The sequence below is a fragment of the Lagenorhynchus albirostris genome, chromosome 1 (genome assembly GCF_949774975.1).
Source record: "Lagenorhynchus albirostris chromosome 1, mLagAlb1.1, whole genome shotgun sequence".
Classification (NCBI taxonomy): Eukaryota; Metazoa; Chordata; class Mammalia; order Artiodactyla; family Delphinidae; genus Lagenorhynchus; species Lagenorhynchus albirostris.
In genome coordinates this window covers 5,627,674-5,655,170 of record NC_083095.1, presented here as the reverse complement: position 1 = coordinate 5,655,170, position 27,497 = coordinate 5,627,674, and the positions used below count along the sequence as shown (strand labels likewise).

Sequence of the window (27,497 nt, the reverse complement as noted above, 5' to 3'; positions counted from 1 at the left end):
AAACTAGAAATAAACAGAATGGTAAAAAGCAGTTTTCATTTTTAGAAGGATGCATTTGCATCAGAAAAGCAGGCTAGAATTATTTATCATCAGCTTCATAGAATTTTATTTTTCATTTCGGCTACTTTAGATTTCAACAATTCAGGATAGAGACTTTGGACTCTGGTTAAATTAATCAAGCTAGCGTGATTCAGGGCACCAGTCATTCATAAGAGGAGAGCATTCTGACCACCATTATGAAGCCCATCTCCTTGACAGGGAGACTGACATTCAGAGATGCACACAAATCTTGTCCCAGAGAAGGAATTACCGTGGCTTGGTACACAGGAAAGCTCTCTGTATCTCTAGAAGACAGAGACACAGAGACAGACAGAGAGACAGAGAGAGACTGAGAAACTGAGAGGGAAGGAGGAAGGGAGGGATTAACAGTCACCATTTACTAAGCAGTCTGTGCAAGGAACTCTTGCGAGCTTTACTGAACTTTACGTGTATTACATAATTTAATCATCCTGCTTCCTGTGAAATAGGCACTATTAGTAGACCCATTCTGTTGCTGCAAAAACTGAGGGACAGAGAAATTAACAGCATGTCCAAGGTTATTACCCAGTTAATAAATGATGGGGCTGGGATAATAACCAGGCAAAAGTTTTCTGGAGCTTATTGAAAGGCAAAGGATAATTAGTTGTCCCGCTTTTATAAATTAAGGTTAAATTCTGATACGGTAAACACGTTTTTTTCCTGTTGAAATTCTAGGAAAATGCTTGGTAAATATTGCTCTCATTTAAATTCAGCACAGAGATATTTTAAAGGACATTACAAAGCTTAGAGGCAGGCAATATTACCAAAACTAAGAATGTTTATGTCTGTTATTTCCAAACCACCAGAAAGCACCATATTTAGTTAAAGTCGCTATCTATAGTCATAAAATCTCAGACCCAGGTGGTAACTTAGAGATCATCTAGCCCAATTCCCCTGTTATTCTGGACATGAAGAACCCTGGTCCCAGAAAACACATATGTACCAAATATATGTAGACAGGTACACTCTTTTCCTTTAATACACTTTAAAACATAGAGGTCATATCTGGAATTCACTTTCTGGTATTTTCTTCATTAGAATTATGCCACATTGGTGTCCCAACAACTTCCAATATTACATTACCTGGAACGCCTATCATTTTCATGATAACTCTGAACAGCCTCTAAGACACCCCACAGCTTTATCAATCATTAAACCAGTATTACCTCCAAGTGCTTACACGGGTGCCATCTCTTTGGCTACTTGCAACTCTCCTCATTGTCAAGTTGTTAGAGAAATGAACTTTGGCGCCTTAAACGTCCTGCCTTTAAGCCTAAGGAAGCTGAAGTCCCGAGTAGCTGGTAAGCGATGAACCCAGGGGTGCACCACGGAGCCTGAGAACCCGCATATTTCAGACTTGGGATTCTGATAAAGACCGGCCAAATTCTGACGTAATACATCGGTCCTAAGGACTCAGGAGGGTTCCCACCACTGAGCAAGCCTCTGAAACCCTCACATGCTCCGGCACATCCTATGCATCCACACATCACACATGCTACTTGGTCACCAGCTGCTATGAGCTAACGCTGGTAAATCCCAAGGATAACAAAATCCAGGGTAAAGGTCCCTGCTGCACACAGCCAGCTGCTGGTCACGAGGGAGGTGGGTAAGAGTGGGTGGCTGAGATCACAGCACCAAGGTTCAGTGCGTCTTCGTGACCCCTGCAGGTGCTGGGGTCCACAGGGAGCGTGTACGCGACCAGTGGTGAGGGCGCTGGTGCCCCCACCATCGCAGACTACTCCTCTCCCTTCCTTTTCTGTATTCCGGATGCTTAAACTGTGCTACAAGGTACCAAAGAGAAAATCCCCAACACTACTTCTCTGGGTCCCCTCCCCATCAGGAGAGCAAAACCACAAATGTTCCAACCAAGGAGGAGAGGTACAGAGGCCACTCCTCTTGCTCCACGGCTGGGTACACAGGAAAGCTCTCTGTATCTCCAGAAGAGAGACAGACAGAAAGACGGAGAGAGACAGAGGGAGGGAGGGAGGTATGAACAATATAAAGTCACTGATAAAGAGCTATTGCTCAGAATAGAAAACCTTTTTTGTATCCCCTGAAAAGGGAACTTTCAAACCTATCACCCTGAGATTTGATAAATAAAAAATTTTTTTAACATTTTTGGTAAAAATGCCCCCATTAAAACTACAATGAACTGAATTACAGGGCTACAATTTATTAGAGGCACAACAGAATGTTATTACAGTAAGTCAAGACAACTCACTTGACTAACCAAATGTAATTTAAAATGTCCGTGCCTTTGGGTAAAGTAGCTGAGAGCTTTCTTTTTGATTAAGCAAAATTATTTTATATTCAGCTTCAGTTGATAAAAAAATTTCCCTCTCTCCTTTTGAGTCCAGAAAAGGTACCGTAACTCTTTCGAGCGTTGTTCTACCAAAAGATAAAAATTTAAAAACCAGGCTATTTCCCTACTGACATCAAAATTTCTTAGGGAAAAGAAGTCATAAAAAAATTTCTTCTGTAAAGTTAGAGTCTACCTTGAAACAGAACCAGGTATAAAATCAAGAAGAGGAAAAGGGCCGATCAAATCGTGCAGGACTGTACCAGGCTCTGCCCAGCTTCCATCTCTGAAGATAAGCCCAAGTGAGAGCCCAGCAGGACAAGTGAGACAATGCAAGTCTACTTCTTTTTCCACAAAAAATATGCTTTGCCTTATATTTCCTTAATTAGATGCTTTACTGATCAATAGTTATGAGATGGATTTCACTCTCGTTTTTATCAGAGAAAATACTGTCTCACTTTCTAAGAATAATACCATTTTGTTGGAGCAGTCAATATCTGGATACAAATTTTCAGTGAAAGAACAGTTTAATCAGTGCATAGCTTTTAAGCACTACCTATAAAACAGGCAATTATCAAATTGTTCACTTGGAACCGAAAGCAAGAAATCCAATATATTAACTTAAGTCACCTTTCGATATAAGATGACTTTTGATTACAGTCATATATGAGAGAAGATCTTAGAACTGGGTTTTGAAAACCAGGTCTAACTCCTAACCCAGAGTCCCGAAAGTTGGGGAGCACTTCTATTCGGGGGGGGCAGGAATGGCAGTGAGAGAAGCCCCGGGAAGAGCGAGCTTGAAGGGTCAGCAGGAACGTCACGGAGGTCGAGGAGACAGGGCAGTGGGACAGCCACGGGATCGGACAACTGGTGGCCCAGGGACCCATCAGGGGGTATGTCACTGGTGGGGCAGTGGGAGGGCCTAGACCACAGGGGCTCGAAGAACTCTCAAGCATGGAATATTCTTGGTACATGCTGTGGTTAAAGACAGAAGGGGACAGGACGTTATCTCAAAGGCACAGGGACGTTCTGTAAACCCAAGGGCTAAAGCTGGGCAGGAAGGAAAGGATGAGAAAGATGGGGATGGAGAGACGGCACCCAGAGCAATGTCACAGAGCTCTGGGCACGGGCCACCAGGCTCACCTTAGCTGCTGGCCAGGACTCCTTCTCAGAGGGACCGAGGGAGGCAAAGACACAAAGAAACTGAGATGGAGACAACAAGAAATAGAAGAAATTCCTGTCATCTGGTCTGAGTTTTCTTAGTAAACTGGGAACGGGTGAGCCTGGGGGCAGCTCAGGGCTGCAGAGACTCTGAAACAACACCTGGGGGATGAGACAGTCAGCGAGGTGTGATAAGGCATCTCTCTGGCCAGGCCACGGTCTGACCTGGCTCAGAGTTAACTGTCACCTGGACACTCCTGCTGATGCTCTGGGGTCCGGGAGCAGAGGCTGAGACAGGATGGCGCGGAGGCTGCAGGTCTGCTATAAAGGGCAGCACAGCCACCTGCTTCATAACAGACACGAGAGAAGAGAGTTTAGATTTAGTCTCGAGCTTCTCAGGCTGGGGAAGGCGGTACAGAGAGAACCTCTTTCTAAACACTTAATGAATCTGCTGCAAAAAGAAAAAAACCTGTTTTCCCATCTGCACTTCCAGACACATATAATAAAGTGACATTTTCCAACATAGGTTTTTCTAGATCATTAGCTTTGTCAATTAAGACTCTCCTCGGCAAAATGGCCATTGTTTTTCTAGTCATCTTCTAATTTCTAAAAAAAAAAAAAAAAAAAAAGTTGCAAAACCTGGAAGTAATCTTATATATCCCTGAAAAAAACATGATGTGGAAAAGTTTCCCCCAATTTTCATAATTACAATTTGATATTACTTTCCAGATCAGAAAGATTTACCTCCCTTCCACTGATTCACTCTGCCAACCCTAAGATGGTTTGATATCCCTCTTCCTTCAAACCTTCAGATGCCCTCCAGTGACCTCTGCGTTTCCAACACAGAAGTCTGCAAAATACCAGCTGGTGCCTGACCTTACACCATATTAAACTGCTCTTGAGTTGATCCATTCATTCATTCACTCGTTTACCCACTCCCTTATTCAACAAATATTACAGAGTGCCCGCTCTCGAGTGAAATGCTGTGCCAGGGAATGGGGACAAGTAAGCAAGATGGCTCAGGCCCCTGCCTTCCTCCCAGAGCTTCCTGTCTGCTGGGGGGCGGGTACTAGACACAGTTATGGTCGGGATGAGAGCGGCTGAGGGGAAGAGTGCAGAGCAGGGGGAAGTGATCCAGTCCGGCAGGGGGCAGGTGGCAGGTGGATCCAGGGAGGGAGAAGGGACGGGCACAGGGAGCCCTGGGCTCTCCCGCTGAACCTGTCAAACGCAAGGAGCTGATAAGCACAGCCGGACTCCAGTTCACTGTTCCTGCTACGGGTCAGGCGCCGTGGGGGACAATGAGTAAGACGGGTTCCCTATGCACAAGAGTAATGACACCATCGCAGGGCATCCAGGTGGGCAAAACATGACTGTGTTTTGGCACCAGAACACATGCCGTGTGCTGGAATCACAGAGAAGGGGCTGCAGACGTTGGCAACAGAGCGATCAGGCAGTGACTCAGGGAGGAGCGGGCACGTGAGTCAGGTCTCCAGGTGGGAAGGGAGAAAGTGCCCCAGACCGTACCAGGAACATCGGTGCAGGAGGAGGAGGGGCTGAGGTGTGCTGGGTGGAAAAGCTCGTGTAGGGAAGCAGCAGGGAAAGGCTGGTGGGCACGCGAGGGCCCTGCAGAGGGCGCGGTGCACAGGGCAGCAGCTCTGGAGGGCCTACTGGTCAGCTGCCTCACGCGTGAAGGGAAGACGGGCCACCCCCGAGGTCTGCTGGCACCTGAGAGGCATCAGTAAGTTAGTAGCCCTCCAGAGGAAGGGACTTAAATTCAGCAGACATTGGTAAATTAATGGAAATGATGAAGAAGGTCTTCTTTAGGGAAAGTAATGTACCAAAGGATGGATCAAAACAGAGAGCAGAGGAAGTGGAGAGCGTGGGGAGGGGGCTGGTGAACCTGATAAAAACATTGGGTCTAAGGTGGCAAGGCCTCGGCCAACCACCAGTGAGAACTGAGTCCCCAAGGAGCAGAATCCTGCCACCAGTCAGGAAATGGAGTGCAGACGCTGGTCCTCCTCCAGTCGAGCCCTCAGATGAGAGCACACACTGACTGCAGCCTGAGAAACACCCTGGAACACAGGACCCGGTGAGGCTATGCCTGGATTCCTGGATTCCCAATACCACCCATGCGAGAATAAGGGTGCACTGTTTTAAGCCTCTAAAAAACAGACAACTATGGGCCTGGGAGTACTTCTCAAGAAAGTTCACACGAGCACATACATACCTTATCGGTCAGGATGGGCTAGGAGCTGCTGTAGTAACAAGTGTCTTCAGTAAATGTTAGCACCTTTCTGCCTTTTAGGAAAGGGGAAATGAACATATTTACTGGGAAAAAAAGGAAGAAGATGCACAGGATAGGGAGTAAGTGACAGGACAAAGACACGTGGGCATTATGTTACCAAGAGCACAGGTAAAGGGTTGGCCTGGACAAGGAGAGGAAGGTGAAGACAAAAGAGGATGGTGACGGTAAGGGGAAATTCTGAGAAGGACAGAGAAAAGGCATGGAAACTAAAGGTGGACAAAACACCTCAATTCTCTTCCTATTGGAGGCAGGAGATTGCTTAGAATGAGGGGCATTTGGTCTGCTTTACGATCATTAGTGTGGTGATACAGTCTCTTGTCCCCTTGGCCCCACTTGTGCTCAGCATTCACTCAGTCACCTGAAAACTAATACTTTATTTCAATCCTAAATTTACAGCTTTTGGAGACATCCAAGTTCTTTGAAACATATGCTTTGTACTCTGAACAAAGACACTGGCTAGTTAAGATGTGATAAACAGTTGCTTCTACACTGGCAGTCTCAAAGAGGATCAAATCCAATATAGAAGCCCATCTGAGTCTCTTTAATTTCCAAAGTTACTTATGAAAATCAGGCAATGTGAAGGCCTCCATAAGGCTCACCTCATACGCTTATGGATTTATTTTGGTCTCTTCAATTCCATATACCTGCTTTTGATCTGTAAAACAGATGAAAACTGTGATACATAAAGGGAATTGTAAGACATTCTGGACAGGCTCCAACAGCAAGCTCTTTGCTCTTCCAAAGTCCTACAGTCCAGGACGCTGCTGTCTGGGTGCACTGCATCCAGGCCTCAGTCCAGACCTACGGACACCAAGAGTGGAGCTCAGGAAGCGCCATTTTTAACAAGTTTGCAGGTGACTTATCCTCACCTGAGTTGAATCTAGGAACTGGGTATATTGCCAGCTGCCACCAAGGAGGAGGTAGTGAAGATCTTTGCTATCTGATTAAACCCCTCCCCATGCCTTGCAGGTACATATGCACATGCAGGTACATATGCACACACAGATGAATGGAGGCAAAATGCAGTCTGGGAGAAGCTAAATTTCACACTAGGGTTTCTGGCCCCATCTTTGTCCAGATCTGCCCACTTGAGGTTCCGGGTCATTGAAACTCTGCCAAACAGAATATATAAAACTTTAAAACTCTCCTCCTTAAGCTATTGTATTTTCTAATATTTTCTACTGTACATATGTATGGTTTCTAATTTTAAAATAATTTCACTTAAAATAAAAGAAAAAAGTCAAAAAGGCCGCTGAGAGCAAGGCCAAGGACTCAGCCATATTACTTTTTCCTCTAAAGTAATCTAAAGGTCTCCAACTCCATCCATATTACTTAGATTCTCAGGATCTCTAACACAGTTTTGGACCTGACCTGCAAATAGCTGATAATTAAAATTTATTCAACATATATTTATCATGTGCCAAACGTCAGGCTAGGAGCTGGGGAGACAAAACTGAAGAAAGTCTGTTCTCAGCCCTTTAGGGGCTCAAAATGGCCCCATTAAACAGAAATTAGTGAGATTATGCAGGTGACTCATTAATGAACAATTAAACTTCTCAATCTGCTGAGTAGTGAAGATGCAGGTAAATGCGGCGCCGCTGGCTCACGTATCACTTTCCTCCCCACGACAGAACCTCCGTGCCCGTCACCCCTGCCTAACTTCCTAGTGCCGAGGGCCACAGTCTCTATGTCAGGAACTCATCAGCTCGCTTCCAGAGGACTGGTCACTGTGTGCAGAAAAGGTTCTGACTGAGGCAGGTGCTGAATGGCATTATCATCCAAATCAACTCTACAGTAACAATAAAATAACAATTAACATTTATTGAGTACCTACTATATGGCACGCACGTAAAATATCCTAGGCATTTTACAGTATTAACCAAGTTAAACCTCGCAGGAACCCTGTGAGATAGGTACCACCATCACCCCCATTTTACAGATAAAGAAACTATGCCCCAGAAGAAACGTGCCCCAGGTCACCCAGCTAGGAAGTGGAGGAGTTTCCAAATCCATTCATCTAACTTCAAGTGCTGCCTCTATATAAATATAACACATATAATGGTAAGAAATTTTTTAAAAAGATTATTGGGTGGGCCCACAAAGTGGGCACCCCACGTTTCTGTGAAGATCTGTACTTCACAAAATGCTCTTACACTTCTCATTCAATCCTCCAGGACCAACATGAGGCAGTGACTGGCGCCTCCGATGTCAGATGTGGAAACTGAGGCTAGGTGACCTGCCATCTCTAGGTTATTTGGAGGCAGGGCTGTGACTCAAACCCAGCTGTTGATTCCAAATTAGCACCTTTCTGGCACACACCATTCACACAAATGCCGAAAAAGGGGAACTAGTGTGGCCTTAAAATAGCAACATGTGTTTTTACGGATTTTAAAGCAAGATCTAAGCATCTAAGCCTAGAACCACTGATCGCCTTGTCAGGGTCAGTTTCAACAGCAGAACAATTACCATCCCATGCTGAATGCTGAACAAGGCGGTATTTTCCCCATCTGACCACTCAACAGCCATAAATTCTTATATAAAATTAGATTTTAATATAAGAATGCTATGAATGTACCGGACATGACCATTAAACACAGGGACAATTTCTCATAACAACGCTTCTGTCCTTGCCACCCTCTTGAAGAACAGCTGTCCACGTGGTTTAAGGGCCCCACTTCTGAAGGTATTCTCTCCTCCTACCGATCCTAAAACATCACAACCTATTTTACTAGGATTTGAATATTTAAGTGGTCAGTTTTGTGGAAGACCTGACAAGTAGGCATACAACTGAACTACAATGGAAAAACTACCAAATTCCCTTCTCTCTGGCAAATGTCTAATCATGACGCTTATATGCAAAGAACCAGATTACAGTCTAATTAAAACAGCACACTTCAGAGTCAATTTATTTTATGAATTGCATCTTTCGTGTGGGCATTTTCATTATGGTTGTAACCTGAAAGTTAAAAAACGACAAGAACAGAAACTCTAAATCAAGTCCTTAATAAACAAGTTGGAAGGGGAAAAAAATCTTCAGTTTCTGCACATGCCAGGCCATTTACTTCATGCTTCAAACATTGCCTTTAGACCACCAAACACTGAAACTTTCGCTCTAGATGTTAAAATGCTCCACAGAAAGCTCCTGATAATTAATGTACTGAGTTTTGTTTCAAATAAAAGGCTAGGGGCACAGATGTGGAAGAATCAAGATTTTTCTCAATTTCTTCTCATCCCATACACATGCATTAAAGAGAGACGGCTCATAGACTTAAATGTGAAAGGTGAAGCAGTAGACCTTCCAGAAGCAAACGTACAAGAACATCTTCACAACCCTGTGCCAGACCAAGCCCGCCCCACCTCAGCACGCCTGACATTTCGGGCCGGGTGACTCTTTGTTGTGGGGAATGTCCTGGGCGTGGCAGGCTTGGCGGCATCCCTGGCCCAGCTGTGAGGGTCAAAAATGTCTCTATCCTCCAAGGCGCAGACCGCTCTTGGTTGAGAGCCCCTGGGTTAGGCAAAGAATTCGTTAAAAGGACACAAAAACACACCATCTTTAAAAAATAAGACTGATAGATCAGACTTGATTAAAATTAAGAACTTCTGTTCATCAAATGATACATTAAGAAAGCACTAGGCAAGTCACAGTCTGGGAGGAGAGAGTCAAAACATGTCTTATAAAGGGCACGTAATCAGAAGAAAATGCCAAATCACAAACAGGCAACGGGGCGGGGCAGGTGGGGGGAAGCTACGGCTTAACATTTACGGAGTTTCTGTTTAAGGTGATGAAAAAGTTTTGATAGAGGTGATGGTTGCACAACACGATGAATGTAATTAACGCCACTGAACTGTACGCTTAAAAATGGTCAAAATGGCAAATTTTATGTTACATATATCTTGCCTCAATTTAAAAACTTAATAACATAATATACTACTCTCCCCAAAAATACACACTGGACTTCAAAGATTTACTGCAAAAAAAAGTGAACTATATCATAAATCACTTTATACTGACTATATTTTGAAAGGATAACCTTTCAGCTCTATTGGGTTAAATAAAGTATATTATTATAATTTTGTTTTAAATGAGTAAAAGATTCCAACAGGCACTTCCCTGAAGGAGATATCCAAGTAATTAATAAGCAGGTGAAAACACACTCAGCACCATTAGTCGCTGGGGAATGGAAGTCGGGACTACACGCATGCCCACAGGACGGCCCTGCAGCCCAGGCTGGGAGGAAGCTGAGCAACCAGAATGTTCGAGCACTTCTCCCGCCACCAAATGGGTTTAGTCGCTCAGAAAATGGTTCATCGATATCTACTGAGGTTGGGTGGTCACATATATGACCACCCAATACCCCAGCAAGTCTTCTTCCAAGAACACCCAGAAGAAAGGAATGCATAGGTCCACAAGAAGACATATACAGGATTACTTACAGCAGCTTCGTTTACAACAGCCAAAAAGTGGGAACCACCAAAATGTCCATCCATAAGAGAATGGATAAATGTGGTTATTCAAACACTGGAAAACTATGCAGCAACAATAAGGGAGTAAACTACCGCTACACCCAGCAACCTGGATGGATCTCACAGACATTACACTGAGCAAAGGAAGGCAGATGCAAGCGAGTACACGCTGTACAACCCTAATGACAGGAGGCTCGTGAGCAGGCAAGACTGACCCATGGTGACAGAATCGGAATAGTGGTCACCTCTGGAAAAGGGTGGGTGGACACAGCCTGGGAAAGGAGACTGGGGAGCTTCCTGGGATGGTAAAAATGTTCCATATCTTGACTTTGATTTAGCTACTTAGTATAAAGACTAATCTATACTTAATGCATGTGTGCTCTAGTGTATAAACTAAACCTCCATTTAAAAAGTCAACAGAACATTTCCCAAACTGTTCATCTTTGCCACAGAAGGTACTACTACGGAGAGCTACTAGATGGCCCTGCCTTTTTTTTCTACCATATATTTATTCCATTAATATTGACCATTCTAAATAACTGGCGTTGCAAAGACTTATTTGTTATATATGATATAATCCATCAATAGATACACACTATGTTTACCTTTTTCCATTACTTGCCATGTGGAGAGACTGAAGATAAATCTTATTAAAAAACCGTTTATAATGTTTGATGTTTGGAAGCGATTTTTGACCTTTACTGCCTTTAAAGTGTAGCTCTGTTTTATTGTGATAAACTCAAATCGCTTGTGTCTTTCCTGCCTCTAAAGCCCTCTTAGCAGCTTCCCCTAGAATTTTGGTAACTGGCCCTGTACCAACCAGCAAGAGCCTTCTATTGCCATAAACTGTTGTTTGCATGCTTTACTGCCATTTAGCTTTCCCCCACTAGACTGAGGGGAGAGCAGGCCTGAGTTTTGCACCCACAGGGCCGTGACAGGGCCGTGACTGTAGCAGCCACACCGTGGTTCTCTGAACTGGGAGGAACCCTGGCTGGCCAGCCAGCTCCCATCACACCTCATCCATGATTTGCCTCTTCAGGACCCCCGAAGGGCAGTGAGTGACAGGTGGCTTCTTTTTTAAAAACATGCATTTGTAAAATTCTCTATTACCTAAAAAAACATGCATTCGTAAAATTCTCTATTACCTAAAAACAGCTTCCCTTCATTTCTCACCTGCCCCACCCTCCTGTAGGGGACACAGGGCAGGTTTCCCTTTTTTAATAAGTGAGGCTGAGAGAGTGTGAGTGACTGGTCCACGGTCACAAAATGAGCTACTGTCAGAGAACAGGGCTCCAGGGCTCTGAGGTCCAGTCACCAGTCCTCCTGCTATGCCCACTGCCTTCCCGGTGATTCCTGCTCAGTCGCATCCTTCTAGTGCGGCCAAGAGCTTTGTGAATCAAGACCGGCTTGGCCTACGTAGGGAGTCTCCTGGGTTTTTCACCACCCACAAATTTGACCAGCATGCCTCCTAGGTCTTTTCACCATCCCGACAAAAGTGCTTGGCAGGACAGGCCCAGGAAGAGAGCCTGACACCACCTGCCATCTCTCCGACCACACTGAGAGTCACTCCCTGTTCCTCTACTAAGGCACCAGCATGTGTGTCTTGCTGAAATTAAGCACCTCCTTTAAATTAAAAAAGAAAAACAGTAGGTGAAGCTGGCTTGGAAAGATTTTTTCTTAATGCAGGTTTGATCTGGTCCACAGCTATGTTCTTATGTGCTTTTCATTCCTAGAGCAGCCTGTCCAGGAAGCTACTGCTACCCACACACTGGAAAGAAAATCCAGAATTGCGTCCAAAAGTGTTGACACCGTGGGTCGGTCACCACCTACTCTCGGCCTCACCCAGGAGTTGTATTTCTTGGTAACTGGTTACCAAGCTCTCGCTGCGCGCCAGCACTCACTGGGCTGGGTGCCCGATCCACGCAGGCCAACCCCTGCCTCTGCGGTGCTTCCGCGTTAGCAGGACTCGTGAGTACACGTCCACCACTTAAAGCATTGTAACTGCTTACGCTGAAATACAAACCAGATTAGTTACTGAGCCGTGGGCACCCCGTAAATGCTTACAGAGTGAGCGACCAGCTCCCTTGGTTACAGGGTGAAGTCAGCATGATACTGGAGATCTGGAAGGTACATTAGACTCAGGTAGGAATCTAAGTTCTTGTGTACCAGTAACTGGGTATGAGTTCAAGTCCTGGAACAGACAGACCAGCAAATAGTCCTCCGTTTTGTCAAACAGGAATCACAGCCAGACCCGGGAGGGTGGTTGTGAGGACTCAGTGTGCTTAATGAGTATCTGGGCACCAAATGAAGTGCTACTGCAGCGCTGGTCCTGCTTTCCCGCCCCCGTGCAGCCTGTCTCTCCACCCTCACTTCCTCTGCCCCGTGCACACCACACTCCAGCTGCACTGAGTGGCCAGCCTGTACCCTTTGCCCACTCCCCCCAGTAAAGCCCGGACCTTCCTCGGGGTCAGTTACCTCACCCGCCTGAGAAGCCTCTCCTGACTCCCCAGTCTCTCGGCTCTCCCCTCGCCTCTGGGCTAGCGCCCCCTACCCCTCGCTCTTCTCTTACGGGACGAGATTTGGTTTTCCGCTAGACGGAGAGCTCCTTGAGGCCAAACCACGTCTGCAGCCCCAGCACCTACCAGTGCTCTGCACACATCAGTGGTGCTGGGTGACAGGGGCTGACTGCCAGAGAGCAAAGGCCTAGGCGCAGCGGGACTTCTGCGTGATTCTGCGACGTGCGGGTGTGTGTGTGTGTGACACGGACAGAACTGATCCCTGCCAACAGACCTTTCTCGGCTTGGGAATAATACTCCTAAGTCCTCCATACACCCTGGTCCAACGCTTCACACCCTCGAGGAAGCTTCATTTCACATCTACATTACCAGTAACTGAAACACTGCCCTTGTCACTACACCGCCCACGTTCAGGTGACGAAGTTCCAGCATTGACACCCAGCAGCTGTATCTAGGAGGTCCCTCTGGTTAGCGTAATGACCTGTTAACAGGAAGCTGCTGTCCTTCTGCTTCTAGAAACCACAGCCACTAGACTGATGAGAAGACCACACAAGAGCAAGGACCTCCAAGCTGATGGTAGCAGTTCTGATGTAAACGCCACCAAATAAAATCTGGCTTATTAATTTTAAATGATTTCACAGCATTTAAGGAAAAAACATGAGGCTGACACAAAGATTTCAGAACTCATTAGAGACAGTCTTGAAATCACTAATATATTTAAATTGAACACTGCTCGTCTGACAGCTTTTCGTTCAGACGTGCTATTGTGCGTGTGTCACTACGGTTAAGGTTGGGTGAGCGCTTCCATTAAAACCTTCACCTTCACGAGCTTATAATTTCACAATAAAGATTTGCTCCAGGCTTGACTTTTGCATACAAAAGATTTCTGCTTGAAATATCTATTCCAAAGTACAAAATAAACCTGTCTGGACTGAAAACTCAGACACAAAGATTACTTTCAGTGCCTTGCATTCAAACAAGTTAGAATAAGCTAGAAATTTAGGATCAAAAGTTTCCTTTCTAAACCATAAAGGTTAGAAATAGAGAAAGGCTGGTAAAGTCAGCTTAGGAATAAGGGGGGAATAGTAAACTTAAAACCAGTTTATTCCAGAAACCTCAAGGTCATCCTAAACTAACTCTCTCCCAAACTCCTCTCATCCAGTTTGTCAGCAGATGCGGTCAATCCAACCTTCAGATACTTCTCAAATTCCTCAGGCTACCTGGTCTTCTGGCCTCCCTGCCACGAGGTTATCTTTAAGCGAGCAAACGAACCCAGGCCAACCTGATCCCTCTGCTGCCCAGGGCTCCCTACGACATGCAGGGCAGAAACCCCAAAGCCTGCTGAAGGCCCTCGTGCCCTCCCATCCTCCCTCCTTCCTGCACCCTCCATCCCAGCTCCTGGGAATGGGCTTTTCTGTTTCATCCTCCTGCCTTTCACATCCAGTACTGGAACTTTCCTTTCTGACATCACAGAAGTGTGCTCAAATCCAGCTTCTGGTTAATTACATTAACAGAATGCTACGTTTTAAAACCACATTTTATTCCCTGACAGCTCGGCTGTGAGACAGGGTGGGAGGTAATTGTGGCAACTGAGGCTCAGAGAGTTTGAGCCACTTGGGCAGGTGGCATAAAATACAACTACTGAGGCCACAGCCATTTCACCCCATAATGGCCTGAGCTACAGGAATCCCAGGGAGATGCAGGGACCCAACTTCTGGGAGTTGGTCCCTGCTGCAAACCCCGAAATGACCTCCCTCAAATCCAGCGGCTGCAGCCTTTGCTTGGCCTCGGCTGTCTCCCCTCCTCGGAATGTGTCCTGCCGCCCCCCAACTCCACACCTTTGCTGACAGTAGTTCCCTCCCTCTACCAGACAATTTTGCCTTTCGAGCCCCAACTCAGGTACCACCTGACTGCCCCCCAGGAGCTCAGACGGCAGTCACTGCCTCAGTTTCCCATTTCTGCTCTTCAACGTCTCCTGCCAATTGTTTTCCTCCCATCTCTACTATAAATTTCTACAAGGCAAGGACTCAGATTACTTCTCTATCTCCTTATAGCACCTACCACTGGCCTGGAGGAGAAGCCAGCATTCAGCAAAACACCATTATTATTAGAAGGTATTTTAAATAGGTAGTTATTTGACTTAAAATTTTTAATGAATACTATTATAATTGTTTCCTGATGAGGCTGAATGTAAATAAAAATAAACACAGTATCCATGATAATGTTTTCAATCACTAATATTTAGAACTCACTTTTCCTTGTACGCCAAAAGAATAAAATTGATTTGTGAAATGAAAAACTTACCCAAATTGTAACACGTGACAAAGCTCAAGGACTAAAGAACACAGGTGGGCCTAAAAGTAACAGCTCCCCAAAAATATAATTCAAGCTTAAACTGTTAATAACTGTAGGGCATTTTGCTACAGTCATATGTGAGCTGGAGATACCCAGTGATTTCCAGGAGGAAACAGCTGGGGAGAGGGTCAGAAGGAATGCGTACGGCCTCGGATGGCCACACGACAACACGCCGAGGAGGAGCCGTTCCCTGGAGCAACGTAAGGAGCAGCCATCAGGCCCAGCACAGCCAGAAGCCCTGGCTAGAGCGGAGTCAGCGGAGGGAGCATGGCAGTGGAGGGCATCAGGAAGTCCTGGCTAGAGTGGAGTCAGCGGAGGGAGCATGGCAGTGGAGGGCATCAGGAAGCCCTGGCTAGAGCGGAGTCAGCGGATGGAGCATGGCAGTGGAGGGCATCTGGTGGGAAGTGAAGAAAAGTGGCCCAGAGCACATCTGCAGAAGGCTCTGAACCTGAGCATAAGAGCCTGGTCGTGAACACCGGGTAAGAATGAAAGCACGACAGAAGCCGACAGTGTTGTGAAGTACATTTCACGTCACCTAATCTTTTGGAAAATATAGACGGTATTTTATTTTTTACAGAGAAAAACACAGTAGCCCAAGAGAGTATAAACCGGTTTTATGGACAGCTACTAGATTAAGTCTGCTAAAAGCAGAGGATGTGATAAATCCTCCCCTCACTGTAAGTTTCACATCTGGGAAGACAGAGGAAGAAAGGCCAGGGCCATGGAGCTTTGGGCAGAGTGATGGCATGCTCTGTTAGACTTGCGGGAGTCCTCATTTACATGGCTCCTCTGATGTCCCAACAGGTTTAGGGACATCAGAGGACCTTTGTACAAATTGGAAGAAGTTGCCTGCCTGTTAGGATGCAGCTTTGAGGGGACACAGCTTAGGGAGCCGAGGACAGGTTGGACTTTGGCCATCCACCTCCCACGAGGCCCTGGCCATGCGAGACTCACTTGGAGAGCCGGCAGGCAACCGGCTCCCCACTGAACAAGCTCTGCCCAGGCTCTGTGTGCCAGGCACTGTGCCGGCAACAGTGCCACGGTGGCGCCTGGAGCGCAGGGTCACTCCAGAGGAGAACACGGATAATAAGTCAATACACAAATTTTAAAAAAGCATGCTAACTGTGATGGTGAATTTTATCTGTCAACTTGGCTGGGCCACATGCCCAAATATTTGGTGAAACTTTATTCCGGATGTGTCTGTGAAGCTGTTCTTGGATGAGCTTAACATTTAAATTGGTGGACTCTGGGTAAAGCAGATTGCCCTCCCTAATCGCTCTCCTTCTCATCTAGTCAGCTGAAGGCCTGAACAGAACAAAAGCCTGACCTCCCCCAAGCTAGCGGGAAGTCTGCAGCAGAAGGCCTTCGGACTTGAACTAAAACATCAGCTCTTCCCTGGGTCTCCAGCCTGCCGGCCTGGCCTGTAAATTTTGGATTTGCCAGCCTCCATAATCATGTGATCCAATTCCTTAAAATAAATCTCCTTCTATACACATAAACACATCCTGTTGGTTCTGTTTCTCAGAAGAGTCCTGACTAACACACTAACATAGTGGATAAGGCAGATCTACTTCAGGGTAAGGGAAAGCCTCACTCAAACTGCAACATTTTAGCTGAAACCAGAAGACTGAGAAGGAGGCAGCCATGCACAGAACTGGGGGAAGGCGCTGCAGAAAGGGAGCAGATGGGGCCAGAGAGGCTGGGCGAGACCAGCGAACTGATCACAGCCAGGGGGAGCGGGCTGCAGTGACGGGGAGGAAGGGGTACCCAAGGAGTCACCTGAAGTGGGAGGAGAGGCCATCTCAGCAGCCCTGCCCTTTGAGTTTTTCCAAGTGTGATGGTAAACCAGCAGCATGATATAATTTATGTTACGAAAAGATCTCTCTAGTTCTGCACACAGACCCAGACAGGAGGGTTAAGAGTGGAGAGACCCTCTGGAAGGCAGGACAGTGGCCTGGACTGGGTGTCCATCATCACTGGAAGGAAAATGAATTCCAAAGTAAGAGAAATGACAGTAAGAAAGCCACTGGCCATTTTAAACAAGTCAGAATTGCTCCAGGCCAAAAATAAAGCAAACAAACAAAAATAACTGACTTGAATATTGAAAAAACTTGTACATGTGACCATAGTCATTGCTGGTGACCACGAAAAATTAGAAAGCTACCTGAACACAGAAAACAGGCAAACACCCCCATAGAACAGAAGAGAATTAAGCTAGGGAACACAGAAGACAAGTCTGCTCCTGACCCCTGCAGGTTCCAGAAGAGCCACAAAACAGATGACTGAGTGACAGGTGGCCTGAGTTCTGGGACTCTCAGGGGGGCAGGGAGGACTGCAGCCTGCAGAGAGCACAGGCTCTAGGGTCTGAGCCAAACCTGAGACCACCCGTGAGGCCCGGCAGGTCTGCTCTTCAGGAGGAAGGAGGAATCGCACCTCTCACTGGATGCTGACAGGAGGAAACGAACTAAGGCACAGTGTCTGACCAGCTTCATTAAATGCTACTTGCTGCTGTTCCAGCTACTGGCTGGTGGCTTTATTCATCCAACAAACTGCGACTGAGCCCTTGCTAGGTGTTAGGCACCTTCCAGCTGAGGATAAAACACAGTCCCTGCCCACAGTGTGCTGACATTCTGGTTGGGAAGACAGACAAATGAATGAAGAAATACACATATGCTGTCAAGTACTAATGTGCTTTGAGGAAAAAATAGGCCAAAGGCGAGGTCAGAGAGCAGCGGGGGCCCGTCTCTGAGATCACCTTCTCCAACCACCACTGCTCCCATTTAAAAATGACAAAAACCAAAAGAAGTCCTCCTCCACTTCTCAGCTGGAAGGACTCTTCCTTCTCTTTCAATCTATGCCCTCAAATATCACTTTTACCGAATTAATTTTACAGGCCCAGCAAGCAAGCTTCTGACTAACGTGGTAAACTGTCGATTCCAAGCAGGTGCACCTTGCAGAGAGGTGTCTGCTGAACGAATGCCTCAGCCGGGGGTGGGGGTGGGGGGCGGGGGGGGGGTAGACGGGGAGGGAAGGAGTCGTGGCAGAAGGCGAAATCTACTCTTTTGCTCTCGAGTCAGGAAACGACTCAGATGAACGTTCCAGGGAGGCATGGTTTGCCTCTGTACAAGGGCTGGTCCTCTAAGCAGTCCTCACGCTGGGAAGGGCTGCCTTGTCAGATCGGGCCCTGAGCAGGGACCGTGTTCTAGCAGAGGCCAGAGGACAGCCCAGGAGAGGGAATGGCTGACCCACTGAGTCTGCAGGGCTGGCGTCTGTATGCTGAGCCCCGCAGAGATGCCTCTTCTCCACTCCCACACAGCCTGGCTGGCGGGCACCCATGTCTCCTTTCTACAGATAAGGGAACTCAGACTCCAACTTAACCTGACCAGATTTACCTAGCGGGTGACAAGCTCAGACTCGGACGGACTGTTCTTTCTTCTACAGGACACCGACTCCTCCGAAAACTGGCAAGCTGGGTGCAGAATGGATGGCCAGGCAGGGTCGGAAGAAGCTGCTGTTAACAAGACTATTTAAAAATTATTATATTGCACGGGCAATTTTTTGGATAATCTGCCCAGCAGAAACACGCTGCTAAAATGAGTTTCCGTAACGGTAAAAGATGTGATCCACCTGATCTAACCCCCCAGGGCTAGAATGAAGCACTAAACACTCAAATCAGAGCGCCTCTGCAAAGGCAGGAAGCACAGAGCCCGATGAATACCAACAGCAAAGCCCCACCTACGCTCGGGCTCTCAATTCCAAGGAAGTCAGGCGGAGTGGACTGCGGTTGGGTCTAATCCACAGCACCTTATGGAATAAGGGCAACAGAACACAGGCGCCTATGTTCCCTGCCTGTGAACACTCACTAACCTACCGACTCTGTTAAAGCGGTCGTCCTCACCATCTCACTCCATGCAGGTCTACACACTCCCTCAAGCTCGCCGGAGGGTGAGCTCCATCCACTCTTCCGCTTGGTACTCAAATGCAGAGGGGGTGGACAGTCCCAGCTGTGCCTCCACATCCAGCTGCCGAGAGGTCCCGGCCCAACCCGAGTAAACAGGATGTATTAATAATATAATCCCTGATGTTACGGAGGTTCCTCTACTGCCTCTAATTCCTTTTCATGCTTCTACTGTAAATGCTTTTCTCCCTGAGAGAAGGCGAGAAGGATACGCAGAGTGGCCATGGGAAGGTTGCAGCCTAAGCCAGAATTTCTTAGGTCATAAGCAATTATGAAAGCAGTACAGCTGTGCAGGGAAGGGACGGAATCTGCATGTCAACGTCAACCAGCATGAGTGGCTGCCAATGTGTCTGCTCACTCAGGAGAGTGTTCTGGTAAGGGCGCTTGTCAGAGGTCTCAAAAAACAGAAGCAGGTTCTCGTCTTATCACACACACTCAAAACAAAACAAAAATAAAACCAGAATTCCTATCCCAGAGAACAGGGAATGTAATCACCAGATACAGACCTTAGGGGGCTGGGGAAAAAAGCAGGTTTCAAGAAAAAACAATTTTGAAGCTTTTGTTTTTAAACTTGTATTTTCAAAAAAGTTCTACTGATCAGACTTGTGGGAAAGACCCAGGACTGGTAAAGCGGGGGCTAGAAGGGGAGAGAAGGAATTGTAGAGAAGATGGGTCTGTGGAGACGAGGGAAGTGGGAAAAACAGCCTCTAGGGTCGGGAGGATCTGGCCTTCAATCCTGACTCGCCACTCAGCCCATTTCCTCACCTGTAAAACGGGGTGATGCCCCAAAGACTCGGGCCCTAGGACTGGAGGTTTCCGCTGAATCTAATTTGGTTAATTCTGTCTCAGATTCTCATGGGAAGGCAGTAGTTCCTGGAATAAAAGGCAAGAAAGCTCTCACAGTGCTGGACACATAGGCGGCATTGCCATGAATGATTACCCTCGTAATGGCTTTGCTGGACTTCCGTTCCCAACTCCGATCAGCAAAGTTGGAAGCTTTTCTCAAGGGGCCCAGGTGACAAGCCGAGCAAGGGCAGGAAGGCTGTCGTTCACAGGAGGACTGCCAGACAGGAGAGCCAGCGGGCCAGCCAAGGGCAGGAGACAGGAGTGCCCTAGCAACCACGGCAGCCCGGAGATCTGGGAAGCTTACCTGGAAAACTTCTACAGGAGGACACAGAGCGTGGGGCTGCCCAGCCTCCCCGCTTGTACAGACACCACAAAACGGTGACCTTCCTTAATAACTGCCAAGAAGGAATATGCGCCACCAACTGGACGCAGGTATGGCTTCCCCCATTTAGAACCAGGAATACAGAGAAAGAGCATTTCGTTTCTTGAGTCTCTCAAAGGCTGCTGAAACAAAAACTGGAAAAAACAAAGAACACTAGATTCCCAGCAGGTGAAGTCTACATCTATTTGAATTGCTATAACATTATACAAAACAAGCAAACTGTTAAAACCACAAATTAGATGTTTTTAAATGTCGTATCTGCAGCCTGTATTTATAAAAATGGTGAAAATTAGATACACGTTCAGAATGAATAATCTACAAAGTCAGAAACCTTAAATAAGGACATGATAAGGACAACACATTTAACACAAATTAGTAATGCACAAGGTCAGCTATCAGGAAAAAGCAAGGACACAGGTCAGTGCATCTCAGCAAGACAGCCAGAGGCTCTACAAAGATCACCAAGTCGCTGGAAACTCTCCAGAGAACATGCAAGCCTGGAGTGATTTTCCTAAGTTCCAGTGTTTCCACTTTTTTATAACATTAAAAGTAAAGTTGGTAAGGATAAAAAAAAAAGAAAGAAAGAGAGAGAGAGAGAGAGAGAGAGAGAGAGAGCGCTTCATCAGCTTCATCCCAGCGTGGGGGAAGCCAGCAGCCTACAGCGTCCTCCACGTGTGCCCTCTCCCACCTCTGCACAGAGTGAGACTGAGGCTGGATGGGGGTCCCCCCAGGAGCTGGAAGGAACCCCAGCAGGTGCCCTGTGCAGGCCCAGGGGATGGCACAGCTTTCTGCAAGATAAGAGCCCAAAAGAGACTTTGAACAAGACTGCCCTGCCCTTAAAACCAGACCACTTCTGGGCTTCCCTAGTGGCGCAGTGGTTAGGAATCTGCCTATAAATTCAGGGGACACGGGTTCGAACCCTGGTCCAGGAAGATCCCAAGTGCCGCGGAGCAACTAAGCCCGTGTGCCACAACTACTGAGCCTGCGCTCTAGAGCCCACGAGCCACAGCTACTGGAGCCTGCGTGCCGAGAGCCCATGCTCCACACAAGAGGAGCCGCCGCAGTGAGAAGGCCGCGCACCGCAACGAAGAGTAGCCCCTGCTCGCCGCAACTAGAGAAAGCCCGCGCACAGCAATGAAGACCCGACGCAGCCAAAATTAAAATAAATAAAAACAAATAAATTTATCAAAAAAAAAACACTAGACCACTTCTTTGCCCCAAAAGTAAGACCAGAAAGAGCCGTAGAGAAAGACTGTGACCTGCCGACCCCAGTCTGGGAGGGCTCAGGTCCGGCCGGCCTGCTCTGACCTGGGCCTGGGAACCCCACATCTCCCACTGCTCCTCTGCAAAGGGAGGATGGACACTGCCTCCCTCACAGGGTGACTGGCAGGACTAAAGCCCTGAGGAGAGAGCCCAGGGAGGGTCACACCGATGGGGCAGCTCTGTCCCCACGAAGCATCTTCTGTTAGTGACCTCAGGTCCATACAACAAGCTCAGGAGCCGCTCCCACCTCCCGGTCCGGCCAGTGCTCCAGGGCACCCGGCACAGAACACGACTCACAGGATGGGAAGAGGCCCCTCGGACTTTGGGCACAGCTTGGAATCAGAGGGCTTCATTCTCTCCCCATCACATCCTGCACCTCCAACCAGTGCCCTCACCACAGAACCCACGTTTACCTCGATACCCCCAGCCACTGAAGCGCCTTCTCTCATCCCCACCCTCGCCTGACTCACCTCCTCGGTGTCCCATACCCCCCACCCTGCGTCAGGAGTCGTGACATTGTCAGGAATTTGGCTGAGAACAAGAGCGTTACGTACGGAACACACGTGCCTCCGGAAGGGAACTTACGTGGGAACGAGGGCAGGAGCAGGGTATCCAGGAGGTGGTGCCCACGGCCAGGCTTTCAACTTTGTACTATGTTTACAACTTTTTCCTAAGTCGAAAAAATTATTTCAAGATAAAAAGTTCAAAAACACCTCTTTGTACCCCCAGGGACATTAGTCCCGGTCCCCAGGTGTGGTGCCTCACGCTTGAGATCCTCAATAAACAGTGGTTGAATGAACAATCAGGAGGATACAGTGGGCTAAAAACAAAAAGAAAGGGGAGTGAATCCAAGGTCAGGAGGAGAAGGTGGGTTGGTTTATCTGGAAGGAAGACCCTTACACAGGTTTCTAGGCGGAGGGGAAGGGCCAACGGAGGGAGAAGCCGGCTACGGAGAGCCCTCCAAGCTCCCCATGGCCTCAGGGATGACGTGGAGTAAACCTGCACATAAACCGGGGGTGCCACCACCACCTCAGCCACCAGCGGAAGTCAAGTTCCATGAACGCAAGTGCACATCCTCCGTTGCGGGGCTCTCGGGTACGCGCACCCACACGTGTCTAGGACAGCATTTGACGCCCATGTACATCGCCTGCATGTGTCAAGGCGCTGGATCTTTAAAGTATGCTGAGGCCCAGGGGCTTTACTCAAATCTGATGTTATTCCTGTAGGCCTCATGCATGATCAGATCTTCTCTATGAGCTTCAGGAAAACAGAGGTAGATCTATCTCCAGCAAAAATTCACGTCTGTGCTCTTCTCCTGTGGCTCCATCAGGGACAAGGAGAACAGCGAGAAATGGGACAGCAACTGACGCTCAGCCACAACTGCCACGGGATGCCGAGAGCCAGAAGTGGCACCTTCCTTGGCCTCTGGGCAGGCCCTGTTCGCAGCAAGCTGTGAGTCTGGCTGCGCGGGTCTCCTGCCACCACAGGCCTGGCCAGGTGGGAGAAGCTGCCTGTCCAGCCAACTTAACACAGCCTCCCCCCGTCCTGCAGCATTAGGCAGGAAAGGCGGAAGCCTTGAAATAAAATTCACAGCACTTAACACACACAGGCGTTTCTGCATCAGCCCTTCCCCTGTACCTCTCAGATTCGATCAGCGCAAAAAGAGGAGATCCAAGTAAGGTGGGATAAATCACTTAAATGATGAGATCAATGGGAAAATAGTAATTTTATAGATATGCCTCTATGCTGTTCAACCTCGTACACTTGAATTTACTTAAAAGAGCATCACATTCAAGCTCAACAGCACAGGAAAATGTGCTCATCCCAAGAGAGCTCTTAACCTTGGGACAGCTGGCGCTCCACATCGCAGTGCCCAGCCCACTACATGGGATTGTCAACTAGACAAACAGCTCATTCACAGGATCTGCTCATTTCTTTTCCATTGACACGGGTGAGAAATATTTGGACTATCATTCATCTACGTTAAGATATGATTTTCTTCATTTTCTCACAATCACACCACTTCAAAGTTGGGTTTAAGCCAAATCCTACTTTTTTTCCCACTGATTTCTATCACAAAACTAGTCATATATTTCCATGCAACAGTCCCAACTTGGAGCTGAACTTTGGAATGTCCTGGTCTGTCAGGTGTACTTTTATAGGTTAAAGCTCTGCAGCACTTTTAAGGGCCAAGTTCTGCCTCTACTATTAATCCTCTCTTCTTCCCTCGTGTCCCCCTTCACAAACTGACAGGAAGAAATTCTACCACCACTCAGGTTCTCAATCCCCACGAGCCTTTTCCAGCGTTTGGCTGAGCCACAATTTCTAAATTCAGCTTCCTGAGTTTGGGTGCTGACATTTCTCAACCATGAAACTGCAGCAGAATGTTTCACCAGCAGGTGTGAGATCTTAACTGCAGGTATGCACAAAAAATTCCCTGAGTTTGAGGCTTCTGGTTACATACTATCATCTGTTAGATACCTAAAGGACACACTGTATACTGCACATCTCAAGAAGAATACAATGCAGGTACAATGTAAAAACCTTAAAGAACCGTGAAGCCCAAGCGCTACTGCACAGAAGAGGACGAGCAGAGTCCTGGAAAGACTTTTAAAGCAACTCTGTGAAGCAAACTAAAGACAGAAAGTAACCTGAACTACCAAGCGGCCGCACTCAAAAGCCTTTGACCAAGAAAATATGCTGGGAGGAAATTATTTTCCTAGTTCTTAGGCAACAACAAGCAGAGAGAGAGAGAGAGAGAGAGAGAGAGGTTTCTCTAAACATTAAGAATGCAATGCAGAGAAATTTACCTAGAAGCATTTATAATTCCTAGAAGTTAGTATTAGTGCCAGTTTTCTTTTAGAATAAACATCCTAAAGGCTGACGCAAGATGACTATGAACACGTCTCTGTGCTCCTCTCCCAGGGACTTGGGATCGCCACCACACAGGGACCAGCCGTGCTTGCGTCACACTGCTGGTGCCCCCAGGAGACAGTGGCCGGGCCGGGGCTGGCAGACCTTCAGGCCAGCGGCCAGCTCAGGAGAAAAAGAATGAGTTTCGGCTCAGAGCAGTGTTTGGTCTGCATCCCCAGAAAAATGACTTTAAATTGGAAGTCATAACAAAAACCTGCGAATCAGGTTCTGGAATTTGAGCCCCCAAATGGTACGCCAGGGTCTGTGATTATAGCACACATACACGTCTCTGGGAAGAGGGTTCCCAAGACCCTGAAAAAGGTTAAGAGCTACAATGCAAAAGAAAAAAAAGAAAAAATCAAACTGAGGGCAGGTCGCTGTACTGAAAATGTTAAACATGAACTGCTGTAATCCTACTCACTCTCCCCTGAGTGATAACGCATTGCTGAAGTGATCTGTCTACTAAAAGGGAGAAAAAGCCCAACATCCAAGCCTGGAAAAGCATAAGATGTATGGTTTGGTACTGAAGTGAGAAAACATGACACACAAAGTAACAGCAGTACCGTGTTAACATTCATGTTTACTCTCAATTGTTACTGAAGACTTCTATAAGCAGTGGGAACATCCTGAAACTAGAAAAACAGCTAGACTCAAAATACGATTTTTAAAAAGATAACTCTTGCTTAAATCCTTTTTCTTTGTCATGAATTCTTATGCAAAAACCTTCTCCTCCATAGCCTAGACCCCCTGGTTGTCTCAGCAGTACGTCTCATTCTGGGCTGCCTTGAGGTCCTATTCCATCAGGCACAGAAATCAAATCATCGATTAAGAAATTTTCTGCCAAAGCTCATTCTGATATATCTTCAATGTGCAATCATATCTTCTGCTGCCTATTTTTACTAACGTTAAGTGACTGTCACATTTTCTTTTACTGAAAAAGAACCACCCTTAGACTGGCCACATTGTGGGGCTCACGGCATTTACTCCACATAAAGCCACGCTTCTCCCGCTGGAATGTGGGTTCCAGGGATGCACAGCGGCAGGTAGGGTCATGGGAGAAATTGGGCTGTTTTCCTACAGTGCCAGTCTGACCTGACAGTAAGTCATTTCACATGATTGTTAAACCACAGCAAACAAACAACTGCACACATTTTTAATATTTAAAAACATGAGATAAAAAACCAATGACAGTAACAACAAAAGCATGAGATATCGAAGCAATCTGAGTTTGTGAAGAGTCACTTGGGTCTAGGCCCTAGTCCTGCAGGAATACTCTTCACTATCCGTGGCCAATAGGAGTTTTTAGTAGGAATGTTAAGAAATACTACCATAAGGTACTGCAGGGACAGGGGAGATGCAACTTAAAACAATTAACACAAAACAACCAAACGGCACGGCCTGAAGGATCAAAACACAAAACAGTAACAGAAATGGAGCATTTCTATGACAAGTACTGCTGTACTGAGGGCCTCACGCAGATCAACTCATTTCGTCCACTCAGCAACCCTGGGAGACAGGTGCTGTATTATCTCATTTTGCAGAAAAGGAAACAGAAGCACAGAGACCTGGCAAAAATGATGCTGTGGGGATTGGAACCCTGGCAGGCCAGCCCCAGAGCCCACCCTCTCCACTACCATGCCGCCCTGGCTCGGGTGGCTTCAACCGTGACCTCCTTGGTGTTTCCTCATGCCACAGGCATTGCAGCCCGGCACTGTGCTGGGGGCTATGATGAACAGCCCAACTTGGGCTGACAGCAGTTACACTGAAAAATGGGTCTTCTACCTAACAGATCAGGAGACAAACACAGAGGGGTAGGGTAAAGCAACAAATGCCAAATTATATTTAATTTAATAGTAAATACATTTATTAGGATTTCAGCTCAGGTTTGTCTGACTACAAAGCGCAGGCTCTTTCTGTGCGGCCTCTCTCTCTTGGGCAGATTATCCCACTGCTGCTTCGACCCTTCCTGAAACCACCCTCAGTCAGAGCTGCCCCGTTCGGGGCACATGGTCCTTCCCCTCCCATCAGTTAAATGCCCCCTTCCTGACTGAACTCTCACCAGCTTATGTGGAGAAATGATGATAGCCCACCACATAAAGTTCATTTTCAAAATGCAATTTCAAGGATCTCGACTCGACTCCTTGGTCCAAGTCTGTGTTTTTAAAGAGTAATCTGAATTTTACACTTAGAGTTTTTCAATCTTTGTTCCCCTGTACTTACATCCTTAACAAGTCAAACATCTCCAAACCTAGTCTTATATCTGTAAGTTTTTAAAAAGAAGTGATGTTTGTTAAATGACAGCAAGCAGAAAAGCACTTTAAAATATATTCTCCTAGCTACAGCAGGCAGCTAAAGCCGGGGGGATCTGGAACTGGCCCATGAAGACTTTCTGACATATGGAGACAGTGACCAGCAACCAATGCCAGTCAGGCCCTAGGCATCCAATCACTAGAAGGGATTGATGGTGATTTCTGGAATCACATAGGTATTTGAGGTGCTCTGTCCTCTATATATAAATACAAAGCAGGGGGTCTCGGCCTTAGCACTATTGACATTTTGGGCTGGACAATTCCTTGTTTGGGGGCTGCCCTGCACATCAAGAGAAGTTCAGCAGCAACTGCAGCCTGGAGGCCAGTGGCATTCCCCCCACCCCCAAACCTAACAATCAAAACTGTCTCCAACTGTTACCAAATACTCTCTCAAGGGCAAATACCCTCTCAACCGCCCAGCTGAGATGCACTGATGTAACACAGAAGAAGCTATTATGTGGTCACAGACATACCTTGCTTTCTCTTCGGTTTGATGCTTTTGACAGTCAAGAAAAGTACAGTTTGATTGCATCTTTAAATCATTTTTAAAATTTATGATTCTGCATATATATTTTTTTCTTTTTACCTTTTGAACCCTTTCACCCATTTTTAAAATCACAACCATTATTTTCAAATACTCAAGATTGG

General features: G+C 46.9%; 1 protein-coding gene across 7 annotated transcripts in view; it reads right to left on the bottom strand.

Annotated features, from left to right (window-relative positions):
- Positions 1 to 27,497, bottom strand: part of SETD3 (SET domain containing 3, actin N3(tau)-histidine methyltransferase) — a 69,516-nt gene that overhangs the window by 19,734 nt on the left and 22,285 nt on the right. The window lies entirely within an intron of this gene.